Source organism: Octodon degus, unplaced genomic scaffold, assembly GCF_000260255.1.
Source record: "Octodon degus isolate 3935 unplaced genomic scaffold, OctDeg1.0 scaffold00165, whole genome shotgun sequence".
Lineage (NCBI taxonomy): Eukaryota > Metazoa > Chordata > Mammalia > Rodentia > Octodontidae > Octodon > Octodon degus.
This window is the reverse complement of record NW_004524741.1, coordinates 5,254,069-5,264,079: the sequence shown is the minus strand read 5'-3', so window position 1 is coordinate 5,264,079 and position 10,011 is coordinate 5,254,069.

Here is a 10,011-nt window from a genome sequence, read left to right as displayed (position 1 = left end):
GTGGAGAGCTGCGAAGGACCGCGCCTACAAGATGGTGCTGGTTTCCGCCTTCCACCCCCCATGGGTGAGCGCTCTCTGTGCACAACAACTCCTTATGTGGCCAGGGCTGCTGTCATGATTCGCTTCCGCATATGCTGGACCCATGGGCGATCCCCATGTGGCACACTGGGATTGGGCTCGGGAGTATATATTAGCCGAGGGCTGGAGGGTAAAAGAAGAAGAAGCTTGTAATCAGGGGCCTGAATAAACCGCTGAAGGAAGAGCTGTGTGTTGCGTCTCCTTGCTAGCGAGGTTGTGCGCGACACCCCTAAATTCAAAGACCCAATCAAAAAATGAGCATCTGAGATGAATATGGTCTTTTCAGATGAACTGCAAATGGCAAGTAAATATATGAAAAAATGTTCAACATCATTTGTCATTCAAGAAATGCAAATTAAAACATCACTAAAATGCATTCTCATGCCAGAAAGAATGACTAACATCAAGAAGTCAGCCAATCACAAATTCTGGAAGAGCTGTGGGGAAAATGAATGCTCTTCTACTATTGGTGGGAAAGCAGATTTGTACAACCACTATGCAAATCAGTGTGGAGATACTTTTAAAAGCTAGGATTGGAGATCCCATTTAAGCCAGCTGTTCCCCTCCTGGGTATTTTTCCAGAAGAACTGAAAGCATACCACAGTGATATATGTACACCCATGTTCAGAGCAACACATTTTGTCATAGCTAAGCCTTGGAAGCAACCCAAATGTCCACCAACTGAGGAATGGATAAAAAAGATGTGGTATTTTTATACAGTGTAATATTATTCAGCTATAAAACAGGATAGGGCCTGGGGAGATAGCTCAGTAGAATAAATGCTTGCCTGGCAAGCACAGAGTCCTGAGTTCAATCCCCAGTACAGAAAAAATAAAAAACAACACAAAACAACAACAACAACAAAAACAACCAGGATAAATTTGAGGCTTTTATGGGTGAATGGCTGCAACTAGAGACCATTTTTTTAAGTGAAATAAATCAGACCCTCATGTGCAAACATCATATTGTCTTCTTAGTGTGAGAACATGAAAGAGAAAATAAAATCTGAAGGGTACAATAAATATTGGGAAAAGAGAATAAACCTATTAAAAAAGAAGGAATTACTGAGTTGAGGAGGACAGGAGAGGTAATGAGGAAAAGAGATATATCTATGCATGCAAGCAGAATAGATTGGACAAGTATAATGTGGATTTCTGCCGGTCTATGGAAAGGAGCAGTTAATTCTTAATTTGTTTAATCTCCTTTTTTCAATTTTTTGTCCTTTTTGTCCTCTTAATTTTTTATATATTTCTTTTTTTCTTTCTTCTTCTAATTTAGATGAGATATTTAGCAATATGAACAACTAATTGGAAGACAGCACTATGTATTACAATATATGCTGTGAAATTCATATTATTTTGTTAAGTGAACTTCTATATCATCTGTAATTTTTCTGTTTTACTATTTTGAATTCTTTTAAAAAATAAAAAAATAAGAATGAAAAATAAAAAATAAAAACCAAAGAAAATATTCAATGAGAGAGAGCAGCAGAAAAAAATGTATGTGTAATTTTAAAAACCAATAGGGAAATACCCAGAGGAATACCTTCAAACATTATTTCAGTATATATAATATTAATCTGTGTGATTATTGTGCAATTTTCTCTTCAGTGGAAATTATTGGCAGTGTTTTTCAAGAGATTTCTGATAATTTAAACAAATTTCTTCAGAAATAATAGTTAATATCTTTAAAACGATATCTGCATGTAAATAGAGACAGTGTGTGCTTCTAGAAAACATACTTTAAAAATAGGATGGAAAAATTTCAAAGATCTTATTGTAAGTATCACCCTCTTCTATTCTGACATTTTTGTTATGATTATAAATGTCAGATCTAAATAGAGTTAAATGGTCATTGACATCATAGTTTGGTTATAAGTACTTTATAGTAACAAATAGTTCATCATTTTGCAGTAATCATGGCAGCATCTTACGTGGCCAATAGTTTATAAAAATATAAATTAATTTGCACAAGAAGCATATTTCAAAATTCATAATTATATTTATGTATTTCATCATTTTAAGACATTATTAGAGACATCATATTATTTAGAGGTATATAAAATCCATGTGAGGACAGGTGTTTATTCAACAGAGCCTTGGTCACCCAACTATCTTCCAGGCATTGCTATACACTATACACTGTTAGCTAAACAGTCATTGGCTTTTTCCCTCCTAAGGAAGAGGGTCAGATATATTTGATAGTTCTTAAGAGGAGGAAGTATGGTATATTAGGGAAGTAAAAGTTGATCAGTGTGGTTAAAGGAGAGAATTATGCATGGAGTGAGAGCTGGAGAGATAAATAAGCAATGGGGTTCTGGAAGCTGATTATCCCACAGAAAATAGGGAAAACAGCCAGTTTCTCATCTCGTAGTTTTTATCACTGGAATGAAATGAACTCAGCATTTCTTTAGTACAAAATGCAAAAATATTTAGGTGATAAAGATGATAGACTTCTTCCTTTGGTTTACCTGAGTTGAGTAGCATCTCTTAATTTATGAAATGGAGTCTTTAGAAAAATTTGGATTAAATTTCTTCTACCAATTAATCATGACCAGGGAATAGGTTGCATATAAACAGAATATGGTATTCCTCTTCAGTCCATACCATCTAGATGGAGCTGCTTTGGGAAGAAATAAAAGGAAGTTTCTAGAAGAAGAAGACGGTTTCTTCTCGTCTCTCTCATGGCTAGCTTCCTCTGCTTCAGCTTGCACAGGGTGCAGTGATGTCTTAGACCCAAGTTCTCATGAGCTCCAGTCTCAGGAATGTGCTGAACTAAGCTGTGGTCCTACCTCTTACCTTATTTTTCTATAGCCAGCTCATTGAAAGAGAGACCTATATTCATCTTTATTTCTCTTATCTTAAAGTAAGTCCTCATCCATTGTGATTTAACTTACTTTTTCACCACTCCATGGAACTGGGTGCAAAGCCTTCACTGATCAACCTAACAAACACTTCTTAGTTTACATCTTATGTAAGACTTCTCTTCATTGTATGTCTGTGTTCCCCAATTCTTGTGTGAAAGATACTTCCACTTGCTTTCCAGGATCCAATTTTCTCTCCTTCTTTAGTAAAATAGACCTTCTTTTTCAGCTGGAATTATGACTATCCAGAATAAGACTTACATTTCCCAGTGTCTACTGAAGTCAGATGTGGACATGTAGTTAAATAATGCCACTGGAATGGAAGTAAAAGTTCTGTGCAAAATATAAAGCAAGTCTCTAACAGGAATGGTTCTCCTTACTTTCAGTATGTCCTCCTTTCCTTTAGAATAAATCTCTGGTAGCCATGTTGGGTCAAATGATTCAGGGTAGAAAGAGGAAAGAACCAGACAGTAATGAAGCCCCTGTACTGCAGTCAGCTGCTGAACTCTGCCTTGTCTGTGTGAAATAGAATTGCCACTTGCAGATAAATCTAATCTTGCTAAAAACTCTTCTTGAAAGCTCTTTCCTCTTCCTGTTTACTTTCTGCGAGGGCTCTTTATTGATCTTCTTCCTATTATTTAGTATTTTCCAACTCAGTCTGGTTTCCTTGATCCATCCCTTAATTGATGTCTCCAGGGATCCATCAAGCCATCTCCGATTAGTTTAAGTATTCTTCACAAAAAAGGGTCCTACATATGAAGCTTCACGAGCACATACACTTTGAGACTCTACATATAAAACTTTAGCTTTCCCTCTTTTTCTGGCTGCAAACTCATGCAAACACTTGTCTTCTGAATGGTTTACATACTCTCTTAATGTTTGACGCTGTATGTGACCTCATTGTCTGGTTTGCCTCTGGACAAAGAAGACTGAATTCCCTAAATGTCCCTTTTCTGCTCCTCTGCACCAGATTAATAAAAAGTCGGCACTTACTCCAACTCTCCCCTTTGTTGTGGCTAAGGTGGCTGTTCTAATGTTAACCTTGATTATGTCACTTCTCTAAAGTATGAGCCCTTTAGTAACTCGCCATTGTCTAAAAACATTGCATCCATTCATTTTAATATTGCATCAGGAAACACCATGGACTGTCTCTCTCCAGCCTCCTCTTTCAGCATCTTCATCAGATTCTAAGCCTTCAAAGAGGTTGAAAAAAAAAAAAAAAAAAAAGAGGTTGAAACTATCTAAAGCTTCCAAGTGAACCACACTACCTCCTTGTACATATTGCATACTTTGAGACGCACTTTTTCTATAGGGCGTGCATTCCTTCTTATTTCATTAGCAAAATCCCACTTATCCTTTGAAATGTAACCCCAAAATGGTCTTTCTTCTGAAAAATTTCTGCTGGGAAATCCTGCAGGTGTTTGTAAATTGGTACTTTTCTTCAGAGCTTTTCAGAACACCCTAAATACCCACAAACCTCTTTTATATGAGCTCAGATGCTAATCACTTAATGCTCTTCATCAGCTAATTGAGTGACAGTTTATCTTCTTACACCTGGAATGCTGTCTTTCTGGCACACTGTTGGGCCCTTAATAAAATCTTGAAATTATTAATTTAAAAGGTGAAAACACAGGAAAACCAAACTTCTTTTTATGACTACATCAATCTAGAGGTTGATTATGAACTCACCAACAATAATAAAGCAGGCTGAGGCTGCTGCTCAGCATACAGTGACTGTCCCAGTGGTCCTGTCGATACTGCCTTCCTTCTGGTACTGCATGCCCTTAACCCTGGCTTTTAATTAAATGGTAGAGATGCCAAGTCTGGCTAGGCCAATAAGGTACTCGCTCCACAGGCATTTGGAAGTGAATTGTGATGTGCAAAATTGGAGGTTCTCCGAGCTGAGTCATTGGGTGTGCATGTCCTACAGGGTAGGTTCATAAACAACCAGCCCTGAAGATTTCCTTGGCTCTGTTCCTGTTTCTTTTCTTGTCAATAGTGACACATCCTACTCTTCCTTTGATTTTTGTAAGCAGCTCATTTAATACAGTCCCCTATTTCCCTGGGATGAGCTAGTTTCTTTTGGTTGCAAATAAAAGAATCTTAAGCAAATCCCCTATTATAAAAGTGTTATGCTATTTGCTGACTCTTTGTTCTGAAGATTAATGATTAGCTTCTCATAATCTCACATAGTGAAGCTCTTTCAGCATTCAGATTTTATAGCTTTCTAAGAGATTCAATTTCATGGAGACAAAGCCAAACAAATTCACAACAGTCTTCTCTAGAATCACACGAACTCCATTTGAATGAGTTTTTATTATTTGAGTGTCCTATTTTCATGCTTTTCACAAAAGAATAAGTTTTTCCCTTCAAGAAATAGACTTGCCACTTCAAATTTCAAATGCCATGTTAAATCAGCAAAAGATTTTGGCTTACATTGTTTTTAGGTGTTAGGTCCACTTTCCCTCAGTACCAATTAAGATGGCCTAGGCTGACAGCCACGGGGTTTGATGTTTCCATGGCAGCTTGCAATAAGCAGCTTTCCTTACTAACTGGCCCCACAGTACACTGTGAGATCCCTTCCTCCCAAGATGAGAGGATATAAGATAGTGTCTTTTTGTAAATATAAGCTTACATGACTGGAAGCCAAGAAAACAAAATTTATCCAGATGAAACCGAAAGGGGAAATGTCCTTAGCCAAAGTGCTAAATTCAAACTGAGGTTTGGCAGAACACTGGGAAGAAAATCTCCTTTACTGTTTTGTTATCATACACATAGTCAGAGGAAGACTTAACAATCACAAGGAATTAAAGGCTTGGTTTTGTAATACAGCTTGGCAACCAGAACCCAAGGTCTCTACATTTTGTCACAAGACACCATTTAATGCTGATTTAGGGGCATATTAGTCTGCTGATTCAGCCTCACTATTTCCTGTCAACAACAGTGATAATGTTATAAAAACCCTCACATATTCAGCGTTTATTTAACAAAGTAATTTCAGCTCACAGGAAAGAGAGAATTATTCATCAAGCCAAAAAGCTTACAAGTGTTCAAAGCAGCATCAGAGTCCAGGTGCTAAAGCTTATTCTGATTTCCATTTAATCTTCTTTTAAACCTAATTGTAACCAGTATACAAATTTGGTCTTACGGCTCCCAGGAAGTAAGTAAGCAGCAAATGCTTCCTTGGTAACAACAGAAGTCTCCAGACAAAAGAAACAGTGCAAGCCCTGTTATGAAATAGTTCTCATTGACTCTGAAGTGGTTGATATGGAGGGTGGGGCACTTCACTGATTGGAATTAGTCTGCACCAGCTAGAATTAGGAAAGAGTAAAATCACTTGAGTCTAAATGAGTATATGTCAATGGCTGTCTATATAACAAAAGTTTGATTTTATGTCAGAAGCAGGCATGATTTATTATGTGCAAAGCATTGTGGTGCGAACTAATGAGGACACAAAAATGAAGAGAAGATGCCAACTACTTTCCAGGAGTTTCCTAGGACAATCACACCTACATATCTCATGACTCCCCGAATAAGGTCTGACTGTAATGTTTACTGAACACCTAGTTTGTGCCAACTTGTATACTAAGCATCCAAACATATTATTTGATTTAAATCTGATAGAAATCTCAAGAAGTGCATATGTCACTTTCATAGTTGGTGAGGCCAAATCTTAAAAGTTTAACAACTTGCCCAAGGCCAAAAACTCTGGAATTTAGAGATGATTGACTCAAAACACTCTGACTTTCAGACTCATTTTCTTTTCTGTTCTAATCAACTAATTTCTTAGAGTCCACTTTTCTTTCTTAGTTTTATGATGAATGAGATTTGAATTACTTATACATAAAGCTGTTGTCAGAAAGCTCTGCCTAGAAGACCAGAGGCAATCCCCTTGGGTCGGTGGAACAGTAACAAATTGAAAAGGGAGGTACACCTTGGAGGTTGGACACTTTCCTGTTACCCCCCAGGAAGAGGTGAAGAGTGTAGCTCACCTCTGAAATCATTTAGCAGTTTGGTCTTTTCCTTTTCTATGTATTGCCAAAGCAAATAATAGTCTTTGAGGTAGCCCTGTTGTGAAATATTTCTCATCGACTCTGAAGTGGGTTCTGATGTGGGCTCAAGTACCTGTAGTGAGAGGAACAACAAATAATGACCAGTATGTTGGAAATACTTTTATTTTTATGATTTTCTTGTTTCACAGATTTACCATGTTTATGTATATTACAGTATTAGGACCATTTCACTGATTTATTGGGGAAGCATTTCCCTGATGCTCTTACTTTAGAATAATGCATGTCAGAAACTTATAATGGGGCTACGACCACTATTTAAGCATCTAGGAGAAGCAGGTATGACAGAGAAAATTCAGTGCTATGTACAGGGAGTATACCTTCAGCAATCGTAACCTCAACAGCAGAGGTTTCAGAAGACTGTGTCCATGTGATTTTTAGTCTGTGTTTGAATATTGTTTGCTTCTTAATCTTAACTTTCACCTGAAGGAGTCCACTAGGGAATGACACTCCTTGTCTGAGGGTTCCACATTTAAGTAATGGAAATTGTTTTAGACAGATAATTAAATGCTTTCTAATGGGCCAGGGATATAGCTTGGCAGCATAAGCTCCTGCCTGGCAAGTCCAAGGTCTTGAGTTTGATCCCCAGTACCAAATAAATCAATGCTACCTAATAAACAGGGGAAAACTATAAATGAATAATAAGTATAAGACCCCACCAAAAAAGTTATTTCATAGAATCTTAGATATATATTTCTCTAAATACTGTGCAGCAGCCTATCTGCATGGTGTCTATGATTCCAACTATTCGGGATGCTAAGGCAGGAGGATTACAAACTCAAGGCCAACCTGAGCAATTTAGTGAGACCACATCTCAAAAAAGCACCGTGAACACCTTTCTGTTCTTGGTGGGAAAAATGACTTGTGGCTTGGTGCCTCATGTATAGGCATGGGTTTCAGTAATTCCAGAGACCTGAGAATTAACCTTAAATGCCATTTGCAAATGTTTGAGATAATTTCTATCCTCCTTACATCATGTATTTGTCCCTTTTAATATACTCATTAATTTTCATCACTGAAATTGAATGTTCTGTGCTTCTTCTTTGATCTGTGTGCCCGGAACAGTCTGAATGGAGATAACATAATTCCTTCAATAAACGAACTGCATATGACGGAGCAACTCTCAATCAATGATTCAGTCTGTGTTTCCCCTTCTAATATACTCCATAAACAAGGGAATTATCTAGTTCTTTATGCATTTTAGATTCCTGCAAATTTTACAGTAGTTGTTAAGTGTTTGAGCAACAGGCAAATCAGGTTGAGGGTGATTTCCTAGGTTGGTCCTGGCTTTGGGTGGGGTGCACCATCATGAAGCCTCAGTGATTTTGCTGTCCTTTGGGTCTGTTTTCTGCAGTCGCCTGTCTTTGTAGAGCAAAGGAAGAAGTCTATTTAATTAAGTAGTTTTTGACTGATCTATATTTCTGTGATGGAACTGGCTTGGCTTCCGACCAGTAGGGTGGTGCCAAATAGCACTGCAGGCAGAGAGAGGTGATGTGGCTGCTCCCCTTCTCTCAGCGAATTTTATGCTTGAGGCAACCTTTCAACATTGTTCTTCTTCTCTGGTGCAGGGATAGGAGTGGGAGCTGATGTACTAGTTGGTCCACATATAGATTTTTTTTCATTAACAAAACAATACTAGATGCCCCCCTCTGCTGAGCAATAAGCTCAGAGATTCACCTGTAAGGGAGTTGCAGTGTCTTTAACTTTGAATGGATTTCTCTGTGTTTGCTGAGTTAATCAGACGCCATCTTTCAATTCCAATTCCTCTGCCTTCTCTGTCCTTTTGCACCAAAATATCTGTGCCCACTAGAAATTTATGGGTCCATTTACTTAACTATATTTTTCTTTTTGTTCTATGATTTGAATAAGACTCTACAGGTGGAAGAATTGATTCACTTATTCATTGAACAAATACATATTAAATGTTGCCATAGGCCAGGCTACTCATATAGAGCACAGTTGGAGGGGAAGAGCAACATTAAAAACAAAGAAGCAAACACATTCACACTCATGATTATAAAGTTTATTATGAGGTGAAAGACGGGGTGCTTTGAAATCTTAGCACAAGGTGGTTCCTTATGATTGCAGGGCCTCTTTGAGGAGGTGATGTGCAATATTTTTAGGCCCTCATATCTCTCACAAATCCAAAATTGTCAAAGACATCCACTGAAGTTGGACAAGTTGGCAATGGGGCAGCACTAAAGGAGAAGGGCTGCTCATACAAAAAAACCTGGTGCAAGAAGACGCCATATAGAGAGAAGGACATGCATGATGTTCCCAAAATGAGTATGGGCCTTCCAGAAGAAGGCCAGGGGCTGGGAACACAGCTCAGCAATGGGCCACTTGCCTGGCATGTGTGAGGCCCTGTTTTGATCTCCAGCACAAACAAAAGTAAAGAACAAAATAAAAGAGGCCATTGAGAATAGGGTAGTGGATGGGGAAGCCAATTAGAGGAGAGAACGAAAAGGTAGGCAAAGACCTCATCATTCTGGACTTTGTCAGTCATAATAAATGTGGGATTTCACTTCAAATAAAATGGGAATCCACTTATAGCGAGATCAATGAGAGGTGGCACTGCCTTTGGTCTTTAAAAGCTCTCTCATGTGTAGAGAGTACAGCAACTGAAAAGATCAGCCACCCGTCATCATAGCTAGACAAAAGACAATAAAGGTGGTGGATTAAATAAATATGTTTGTTATAGAATTGGTAGAACTTATTGATGGGTTATATATTATGGATAAGGGAGATTGAGATGAGATGATATTAACTTCATTATTATCATTTAAAATTTAATATCTTGTGCCAGAGATACAGCTCAGCAGGATACAGCTTGCCTGCCTGGCAAGCACAAGATCTACGTTCAAGTCACAATACCCCCCCCCATTAATGTCTTGATGAACCAATGCTTTGGTGACTAGCATTTGAAATAATTTCTACTTCCATATAGAAATGTTAAAATACACTGAGCACGGTATGAGCTAGTGCTCAGTAAATTCTCAC